This window comes from Podarcis tiliguerta, assembly GCF_965153285.1.
Source record: "Podarcis tiliguerta genome assembly, chromosome: 7".
Taxonomy (NCBI): Eukaryota; Metazoa; Chordata; class Lepidosauria; order Squamata; family Lacertidae; genus Podarcis; species Podarcis tiliguerta.
This window is the reverse complement of record NC_139540.1, coordinates 16,664,317-16,675,728: the sequence shown is the minus strand read 5'-3', so window position 1 is coordinate 16,675,728 and position 11,412 is coordinate 16,664,317.

Here is an 11,412-nt window from a genome sequence, read left to right as displayed (position 1 = left end):
CTGCATCACACTTGACTTCAGGTGTAAAAGTTGCAAAGGAAAATGCAAAGCCTTTTCCAGCTACGGTGCTGCAGCGATACCTAGGCGAATTCGACCTTCTATGTGACTTAAAGGCATATGCAGCCTTCCAGGGCCTGAACAACAGCAGGTCATAATTCTGCTTTCTTTTTAGTCTGCCTTTCGTCCTGGTGACCAACATTCACTTTCCACGCTGAGCTGACAGTTCCTGCGTTCTCCAGTAGGCTGCCTCATATGCTTGTCTTTCTGCTGCCCAACCAAAAGAGACTGGCTCACATGTTAACTCCTGTCCGTGCCTTACGTGCAGCTTGATGGGCACTCCTCAAATACAGTATGTTGAAATGGGCTTCTGTGATAAGCAAAACCCAGTGGCAGCTTTACAAGGAGTCGACAGGTGACAAGAGGACTTGGCCGCCTGCAGCACACCTGCTGAAATTGCTGCTGCTGCTCAGAAAACAAAACAAAACTGTTCTTTCAAAATACGCAGCAAAAGGGGTTCTCAGTATAAGCAACTGAAAAACAAACTCACAGGAACCAAATAGCATATTATGAGAACAAGCAAAGAGAAACAAAACGTATCAAGGTCACTAGATAATAAGAAACAAAGTATACCATATTCACGAGATTATCCAAGCAGTCCACTAGAAGCAGGTCACAAAGCAATTCTGCAGTGAATTTCAAGAGTTTCAGGATTAAACTGAAGCAAGAGTTTCAGGATTAAAACTCATTTCATGCATCTTCAACCAATGGAAAGTAGGCATGCATTTTGCCTAGGCCCCCACCTGCCTCAGATAAAACATCTGGCCCACAGAAACTGAACAGTCATGTAAAATGAGTTTATTTGATATGTTTGCTTATTCTGCATTGTGTATTCTGTTTCTGTTCGTTATGGAGAACCCAGGATCATTAGAGAACTTGCTCTACCCCATCTGACTTCTGAGATTGCTCACAGCAGTGTTCATATATTTTGCGGCTATTTTCACAGTGTTAAGAGCTAAAAGTTCCCTTTTGAAAATATGAAAGCTCGTTATTTTCAGGCTGCTGAAGGCTGTGCCCCATCCCAAACTCTGCCCTCAAACAGGTCTAGCCTTAGGTATACCACCAGCTATAAATACCACCAGAGACTACATTAGGCTACCCAGTTTGAATTGCCCATTATGAATTGGTTAGGGACCACAAATCCCTAAAATGGATGGACTTGGAGCTGAGAGCTCCATTAATCTGTCTACCCTAATAAATGGGGAAATGCTATTAAGCATGTGCTACCAACATTCTGTCTTACACTCCAGTCCTATATATTATCAGAAGTGGGGTCCCACTGATAAATAGGTCTTCCTTCTCAGTTAATTGGGTATGGGATTCCAAACCTAAACACACATTGTGGGGTGTGTGGCTGAGTACACACTCCTGTTTATCCATTGCGCTCCCACTGCTGGTTTGGGAAGCAGGGATACACACCTTGGCAACCACAATCCGTATTTCTCCTGCATCCATCCTTTCGGTTCTTATGAAATGCTAAATTTGTATGCATTTTCCCCATCAACCAACATTGACCTGAATTTACCTGCGTTTCAGGCTGGTAATGCATGCAACAGTCTTTGGTTAGAAATATGTCAGAGTAATGCCTGCAGTGAACATTAATCTGAAATAAGCCCATGTCTACTGATTCAGGGACTGCACTCCCATCTGTCTGTAGAACTCTGGACTAAAACATGGCAGCCAGGGTGCTATGTGGCCCTCCACGTCTCTTTATCTGGCCCCCAGGACCCACCCCGGGCCACAATCCTCCTCTTGAATTACTTATGCATCTTTCTTGCCTGAATGGAGGGTGCTATGTGTGCAGAAACCCCTGTGAGATAGCTTAGGCTGAGAGACTGTGACTGGACCAAGGCATAGCTGTCAACCGTCCCTTATTTGGCGGGAAAGTCCCTTATCCCAGTGCTGTGTCCTGCTGCTGTCCCTTATTGATGATGTCCCTTAAATTTCCCGGGTTTCAAAGGAAGCAGCTCCTCTCCCTCCCTCCCTGCCAGCCAGGGAGGAGAGAGGCTCCAACTGTGTTGCTTGGCTGCATTGCTCACCCAATAAGGAGTCTAAGAACGACTGGGGAGTGGAGCTTGCATGCCTTGTGCTGATCAAATCGGCCGCGTTGCCTGGGGACTCACCTTTGCTCAGCGCTTCCCAGTGGAGAGGGGATGGTGGTTTCCCTTGCTGCATCTCCTTTGCCGGGTTGCTGTGCTGTGGGAACCACCGCTTGAGGCTTCGTTTGACTGCTGGCTGGGCTTTCTGCCTTTGGTTCGGAGGAGCTCAGAAGTTGAGCATACCTGTGCTTGGAAAATCCCTTATTTTGGCTGCTGATCCCTTATTTTCGAGGTTGCTGGTCCCTTATTTGTATCTGTAAGTTGACAGCTATGTATCTGTAAGTTGACAGCTATGGACCGAGGTCACCCAGCAAGTTTGATGGCTGAGCAGGTCTCCCAGGCCCACATCCGACCATCACCAGCTTTATTCAACCTTGGGTCCCCAGGTATTATTGAACTCCAACTCCCATCATTCCTGCCCACTGGCCACACTGGCTAAGAATGATGGGAGTTGTAGCACAACAACATTTAGGGACTCAAGGCTGAGAAAGGCTTCAATGGCTGATACACCGCACTGGCACATCAAGGCAGCAGGAAAGTGCTAAACTCTTCCTCTTTGCTTCATGCTTCCCAAATTCCTGTTGGGAACCCTAAACCTGATATTTACTCTTGAAAGCTGCACATCAGTTGCATTTGCACGTTCTGTAGGGTGAGCAACAGAGAAGAGAAAAGGGGGATTGTAGGAAATGGATCAGGATATTTTATTAAAAACGCTTGGCACCCCAAAGATCTGATGGACACAAACAGTTCTCGTTTGCTGAAAGACTTGCAGGATTTTTGGCATTTTCTGACAGACTCTTTCAGCAAAATCTGTTGTTCCGTCTGAGTCAGAGGTTGCATCAGATAGAGCCTTTCAGTAACTGTTGAAGAGACCTTGCTCTGGGTGTTCCAAGCTGCTGCTGATAAGATTATTCAGGGCTACAAAAGACCTTGGGGACTTTGTGTGGAATCTGAAGCTTTGACTGAATTTAAAGATACTGTGATAGACTGTGAAATCCGCTGTAGAAAAATGGCAAGCAGCCAGCTAAGAGACCACAGTTAAGATGGCCATGTGTACTTCTAGCCAAAGGAAAACACTCTGTTGGTTTAAAGATAAAGAAGCACGAGAGTATTGAGAGCAAGTGTGGTGTAGTGGCTGGAGTGCTGGACCCTGGGAGAGGAGGGTTCAAATTCCCACTCACTCATGAAACTTGCTGGGTGACCTTGGGCCTGCCACAGTTCTCATCCTGACCTGCTTTACAGGGTTGTTGTGAGAATAAAACAGAGGTGTTGGGGGAGAGCTATTTGTGTCATCTTGAGGTCACTGGATTTTATATTAAAATAATAAATAATAAAGGTAGACCCACTAATTGTCCCTATTTTCCAGGGACAGTCCCAGATTTACAGAAGTTTCTGATTTGATCCTAGAATGTCCTGCTTTTCCTTAAAGGTAAAGGGACCCCTGAACATTAGGTCCAGTCGTAGCCAACTCTGGGGTTGCGGCGCTCCTCTTGCTTTATTGGCCAAGGGAGCCGGCGTACAGCTTCCGGGTCATGTGGCCAGCATGACTAAGCCACTTCTGGCGAACCAAAGGAGCGCACGAAAACGCCATTTACCTTCCCGCCGGAGCGGTACCTATTTATCTACTTGCACTTTGTTTGAGGTTTAACCCACAGAGCCACCCGCATCCCTGTTTTTCCTTAGGACATCCCTATTTTCATCAGAGAAATGTTGGAGGGTATGGAGTGTTGTGACCCCCCGAGCCAAGGAGATTACTTAGAAGACTTCTGAAGGCAGCCCTGTATAGAGAAGTTTTTTTAATATTTGATGTTTTATTATGTTTTTATATATGTTGGAAGCCACCCAGAGAGGCTGGGGCAACCCAGTCAGATGGGTGGGATGTAGTAGTAGTTGTAATAATAATAATAATTTTTGTTGTTGTTGTTTAGTTGTTTAGTCGTGTCCGACTCTTTGTGACCCCATGGACCAGAGCACGCCAGGCACTTCTGTCCTCCACTACCTCCCGCAGTTTGATCAAACTCATGCTTATAGCTTCAAGAACACCATCCAACCATCTCATCCTCTGTCGTCCCCTTCTCCTTGTGCCCTCCATCTTTCCCAACATCAGGGTCTTTTCCAGGGAGTCTTCTCTTCTCATGAGGTGGCCAAAGTATTGGAGCCTCAGCTTCATGACCTGTCCTTCCAGTGAGCACTCAGGGCTGATTTCCTTCAGAATGGAGAGGTTTGATCTTCTTGCAGTCCATGGGACTCTCAAGAGTCTCCTCCAGCACCATAATTCAAAAGCATCAGTTCTTTGGCGATCAGCCTTCTTTATGGTCCAGCTCTCACTTCCATACATCACTACTGGGAAAACCATAGCTTTTACTATACGGACCTTTGTTGGCAAGGTGATGTCTCTACTTTTTAAGATGCTGTCTAGGTTTGTCATTGCTTTTCTCCCAAGAAGCAGGCGTCTTTTAATTTCGTGACTGCTGTCACCATCTGCAGTGATCATGGAGCCCAAGAAAGTAAACTCTCTTACTGCCTCCATTTCTTCCCCTTCTATTTGTCAGGAGGTGATGGGACCAGTGGCCATGATCTTCGTTTTTTTGATGTTGAGCTTCAGACCATATTTTGCGCTCTCTTCTTTCACCCTCAATAAAAGGTTCTTTAATTCCTCCTCACTTTCTGCCATCAAGGTTGTGTCATCCGCATATCTGAGGTTGTTGATATTTCTTCCGGCGATCTTAATTCCGGCTTCGGATTCATCCAGCCCAGCCTTTCGCATGATGAATTCTGCATATAAGTTAAATAAGCAGGGAGACAATATACAGCCTTGTCGTACTCCTTTCCCAATTTTGAACCAATCAGTTGTTCCATATCCAGTTCTAACTGTAGCTTCTTGTCCCACATAGAGATTTCTCAGGAGACAGATGAGGTGATCAGGTACTCCCATTTCTTTAAGAACTTTCCATAGTTTGCTGTGGTCGACACAGTCAAAGGCTTTTGCATAGTCAATGAAGCAGAAGTAGATGTCTTTCTGGAACTCTCTAGCTTTCTCCATAATCCAGCGCATGTTTGCAATTTGGTCTCTGGTTCCTCTGCCTCTTCTAAATCCAGCTTGCACTTCTGGGAGTTCTCGGTCCACATACTGCTTGAGCCTTCCTTGTAGAATTTTAAGCATAACCTTGCTAGCGTGTGAAATGAGTGCAAGGATGTCCCTATTTTCATCGGAGAAATTGGAGGTTATGTAAAAGTAGATGCCTTACTCTAAAATAACAGTAAGTTGCCCATCAACAGCTAGCACCTAAAAGCAGACACTATAGTGAAATATATTTCTGTGTATTTCTAATTGGGGAAGGAAATGAAGAACAGATAACAATGTTTTTAAAGGGCAACAAATTGGAAGAAAACGGGCTAATTTAAAAACGACAGTTACCAGAAAATAGGGAACATTCTTGAAATCTTTACAACCTGTTTTAAAAAACTGCATCAACAAATCAGATCGGAAGAATATTCAGAAAAATAGGGTGGGCCTTAAAATATAGATCTCAAATGTCAATTGCTGTGTATCAACCATTTATAATATCAGTTTTGTCCCAATGCCAGGAAAAAAACAATCAATCAATTTTATTGCACACAGCCTTTAAATACAAGATGAAACACCAACATCATACAAGTTGTGACCAGAAACAAATTGAAATATATGGGACACACACAGAAGAGAAAGCCAACCTGAACTGCACTTAAACTGACACAAGCTTTGCAGCAAAAAACCACCCCCAAATAAATCTAGCAACTGCCTCCCTGATTGCTTGTAGTATCAGCCAGTAATTCAGCCAAATACCACTCAAAAGTCTTTCCTGGGTATTTTAGTAAGAAGTAAATAACCTGTTTCACTCATTTCTGAAAAAGTTACATACAAAATATAACAGGTATTGACAGTTTTACTGCTCCATTCATTATGTATGTTTAGGGAAGTTTTTAATGTTTGATTTCTTATTGTGTTTTTATTGTTCTGTTGGGAGCCACCCAGAGTGGCTGGGGAAACCCAGCCAGATGGGCAGGGTATAAATTTATTATTATTATTATTATTATTATTATTATTATTATTATTATTATTAATACCCCCCAAACCCATGCAGTACAGCTGAAGGAAGGTAATTAGCCAAGAAATCAAGACTCAGAAATATAGGCACCTCCAGCCATCCTTTTTTGTTAGGCATTCATGATCATTTGTGCTCTTGATTGGGCAATCATACGCTATCTTGCTTTCAGTACTGCTGCGAGCAGATCCAGATTATTGAATCGGTATTTGTTTCTCTTGCACCTGGAAACCTGGCACGGGTGGCCTCTGAAGTGAAGACTGGTTCATTAGGGTGAATGAGGCATTGCCCCAGCAATCTCAGTCTGCCCTCAGAGAGCACCCACTTATCTGTCTTCTAAATGACAACCAGCCCAGTGGGTGGCTCTGCCTGTCGCTTCCTCTGGCTCCCCCTACTGTTGGCCTCCCTAACTGCTGCCCTAACCATTCTTAGGGGTACCAATCACCACTGGTGGCCAGTTCATTCTCCACATTAGGATCGAGACCTGGACCAACTTAAATCATGGCTCTGCTTCAGGCTCCATTGGTTCTGCCTTTCCTTTCTGAGGAGAGCAGAACTGTGCCGTAAGCCTCTTTAGAACTCTGCCGCTGGTACACTTCACAGGGCAGAGTCATTCATCAATCTAGATATAATTTCCCTCAGATATTTTCATTTGCGTGTTAACGGCCAGATTGTTCCATAGCTTTGACTGATCTTATTTTGTCTAGAAATTCTATTCTCTTTCTCAGTGGCTGGCAGACGTCCATGTATGTTAATCCATTATCTCCCCTTCCAGAAGCAAGGCCAAAGATATATCTGCCAACCAAGCCTGCTGCACTTTGCAGCAGACTTCTCTGGATGTGGTCCCCATTTAAGTCCAAGGGAGCTGTGCTTACATTCAGTGCCTGAGGGTTCTGTTACTGTGTCCTTTCTGACACTTGTTTATGTTATTGATCTGCCCTGGGGAATATATGGGAAAATGTTCTTCTGGATTTATTCAGAAATTTTCTCTCTCTTCCTCCTCCACATGTGGCATTTTTGCTAATAATTGTTGAAGTGTGCAATGCAGTCAATCATGACCATACCCTCTCTATTCAGTAGCAATTCCTAGGCTGCATCTGTTGTTTTGAGCTTGAGGCACTTTAAGCATCCATGGCTTCCCCCAAAGGATCTTGGGAATTGTAGTTGTTAAGGATGCTGAGAGTTGTTAGAAGACTTCTCACAGGCTGAGAGACCCCTCACAGGGTGACAAGCCCCAGAGCTCCCCGCAGAGAGGGATGCCTTGTTAAAACGCTCTGAAAATTGTAGCACTGTGAGGTGTAAGAGTGCTTTAGAATAATGGTGAGGATGCGACCACATGTCATTTTGTTTCATTTACCATCCTGCTTTGCTTTTCAGCTTCACAGAGGTATTTGGTTGACCACAGCTGGAGCAAAATGTACCCTTGATCTAGCCCAGGGATGTCCAACAGGTAGATTGTGATCTACTGGTAGATCGCGGGGTGTCCGTGGTAGATCACTGGACCCTCCCCCCACCCAAAAAAGCTCAACAACTTAACAACTTGGGCTCCCTTGAAAGTTGGACATGCCTGATCAAGCCTATGCAATAAGGACAGCCCTATCATTAAGCAAAGTGAGGCAGCTGCCTCAGGCAGCAGATGTTAAGAGGGAAGCAGCAAGGGCAGCTCCCACCCTCCCGAGTTGGCAGCCCTACTGTGGCAGTGCTTGCACAGTGCTGACCTGAGCTGACTAGCTGTCGTGCCTAGTAGCCTTCTGAAGTGTCACAGACAGTGCCCCTGAGCAAGCAGGCAGAGATCAGCAGGCTTGGCATATGTGCAAAATTTGCTCTGCTCAATGGACACCCACTGCCACAGGGCATCGTTTGTTTGAGCAGGCCAGCAGGATGGGCATTGAAGAGCTGGAGGACAGAACCGTAGACTCAGCTATACAGCTGCAAATAAAACATTTTAAGTCAGGCACCCCCAAACTCGGCCCTCCAGATGTTTTGGGACTACAACGCTCATCATCCCTAGCTAACAGGCCCAGTGGTCAGGGATGATGGGAATTGTAGTCCCAAAACAACTGGAGGGCCAAGTTTGGGGATGCCTTTTTAAAGTGTTTTAAGTGCAATATACAATATGACACTAGATGGCGATGGTGAGCCTTATGGAAAATTCAGTGTATTTTTTAAAACGTTTTTTTTAAAAAAGCATTTCCAGAACGGTTTTTATATGTTTGCGGATTCCACTTGTGTGTGCCACACAATCTGCCCTCAGCTCCCTCAGCTTGCCTGCCAGTCCAGTTGGCTTTTTCAGGCATGATCTCATCCTTTGCACCAAAATATCTTACACTACCCCTGACTCAAAGGCTGTGCATGCACCATAAATGTAAAACACATGACACCCCACCCCCCAAAAATCCTGTAGTTTGTTAAAGATGCTGGGAATGAAAACCTCTTTGTGCGCTGCACTTCAGTTCCTAGAATGATTTTGGGGGGAAGCCATGTGCTTTAGACGTGCTTTGAGCACCACTTAAATAATGAATATTGACAAACCACCGAATTTAAAACACCAACCACCTTTCATTCTGGTTTCTTTTGGCAATTGTTTTATACGTACATTTGACTGGTGTTCAGCAGAATCTTCTGTAGATCTATGAAAATAAGTAAAAACTATAGATCGATATCACTGCATGTATCTTCTGAAGGTTTCTTCATGCAGGTAGCTCCCTCAACAACAAGGAGTTGAGGTTTATTGCAGAAGTCCCAAACCAGTACAGTGGTACCTCAGGTTACAGACGCTTCAGGTTACAGATGCTTCAGGTTACAGACTCTGCTAACCCAGAAATAGTACCTCGGGTTAAGAACTTTGCTTCAGGACGAGAACAGAAATCGTGCTCCGGCGGCGCGGCAGCAGCAGGAGGCCCCATTAGCTAAAGTGGTACCTCAGGTTAAGAACAGTTTCAGGTTAAGAACGGACCTCCAGAATGAATTAAGTTCTTAACCTGAGGTACCACTGTATTTGGCCTTGACTTGTTGCTAAGATCCATTTGGCAGAAACAATCCATGCATCCACATTGTAGCACCCCTTCCCTCCCACCCACCTCCCTGCTGCAAGGAAGGTTTTTGTTTTTTTTGTGGTGAAAAATCTGCTGACATTGTTAAAGAAATTGAGAAGAGCTCTTGTAGCTTGTGCCATTCCTTACTTCCAGTTTATAGTCTGGGAACTTCATTTCCACAACAAAAAGACTAAATCCTTCCCTTCAAATATGTGGCTGTTTCACGCTGTCCTTAAGTGTTTTGCATCATAATTGCATTTGTGTACTTGGTGGGCCTTTCCATTAGCTCCGGACTATGTGGGGTGCCCCATGGAAAGGACAAATGTGCAACAAGTTACTCTAATTTCTTTTGTAGCCTTGCAATTTGCAAGATTGCAAGGCTTAGGAGAAAATGGGGGGGAGGGTTTGACCTAGTTTACCTAGCTTAAATGATGGCAAATAAGGAGAGAATTCTACTCTGTTCACCATTTCTGTTTGGAGGACTTATTTGCTTAAGTCCCACAGCTATTTGCACTCCCTTGGTTTTTTTCCTCTTTTGAGACCAAGTCACACGACCAAACAGCAGCCTGTGGTCCTCTCTGAAGGAGTTATCACACAGAAGATGGAACACAGGGACAGATTAAGACCTATAGAGGCCCTAAGCACTTAAAGTATTTTGGTGCCCTTGTACATATCCAATTCAAAATATAACCAATAATAATAAAATAACATTTTGATTTTTGAAATGAAATAAAATGTACAGGAAGATGGAAAAATAAATGTTTCTTCCACTTTATTTATATTTGAAAGAATAAGTTCTCCTGCTTTTTCTAACCCCAAAGTCTTTGATCAGATCCTCCAGACTAATTTTACGTAACACATCTGCTTCTATACGTAGTAGAGATAAGGCATCTAGCCTGCCTTGTTGCATTGTTGTTCGGTTGGTCAGCTGAGCAATTTGCAACCATTAATGCTAAAAATCTGGCAGTGGACATTTTCTGTGGGGGACACGCTTCCTTTGATGCCCTAAGCACATGCTTATTTTGTCTAATGGTTAATGCAGCTCTGATGGAGTCTGTTGATCCCAATGAGTGGAAGTTGCAGAGAAGTAGATTTTGACTAAAAAGCAGGGGGAAATTGATTTTATTTATTAATTTGGGGCATTTATAATCTACCTTTTTTCTCTCTGAGGAGTTCAAGGTCGTGTCCATGGTTCTATCCTTCCAAATGTAATCCTCACAAAAACCCAAGACCACCCAGTGAGCTTCATGGCTGAGTGGGGATTTGAACTCTGGCCTCCCAGGCCCTAGTCTGAAACTCTAACCACTGTACCACACTGTTGTTGTTTTTTTTGGTCAAAGCAATGGTTCCCAAGCACCCGTCCACACAGACCACTTGGAAGATGGCTGAGAGTCCCGGTGGCAACTGTAATACACTGCACTAGATGGTGTATGATTTTGAATTGTATTTTTATTACTTCTTTTATTTATTGTATATTGCATTGCCATCTCAGGCCCACAGAATGCAAATTGTAATGCAATATGAGAAATGCAAAAAGAGATAAAGACGCGGTTAATATGAATATTTAATGCTGTGGACATGGCATCTCCTGTCTTCCACCACAGATCCACAGATGCAACACTACAGACCACATGGATGAAGATCGTGGACCACTGGTGGTCCATGGATCACCGTGTGGAAATCCCTACTTTAGAGCAGCCGCCTCCTGTGCTTCAGCCAAAAAGGCTCCCAGAGCAGCTTACGTTCAATCAATTAAAAGGAGTTCCCACCTGCAGGTTTACAGCATAAAAGGAAAAAGGGACAGGGAGGGAAGAGGGGGGAAATGAGAACTTCTGCAGTGCTTGTAGAGTGGGTTTTTACTTTAATAACTTGCATTATTTAATAATAAAACTATGAATAAAAGCTATTATTTAAGAGCAACAAAACACAATTACTAATACCTTTCCTTGTAATTTCGATTATATAGTTTTAATTCTATTACTGTTCAAGTGTTTTTCAATGATTTCTCCCGTTCAGTTTTGAGCGGCTCTTAATTTTTATCGGTAAGCTACCTTGATGAGTCCCGGAAAGCAGAGTAATAATAAATATATAACAACCACCACCACAGTTATTATTGCATTATTTAATAAGGCAACT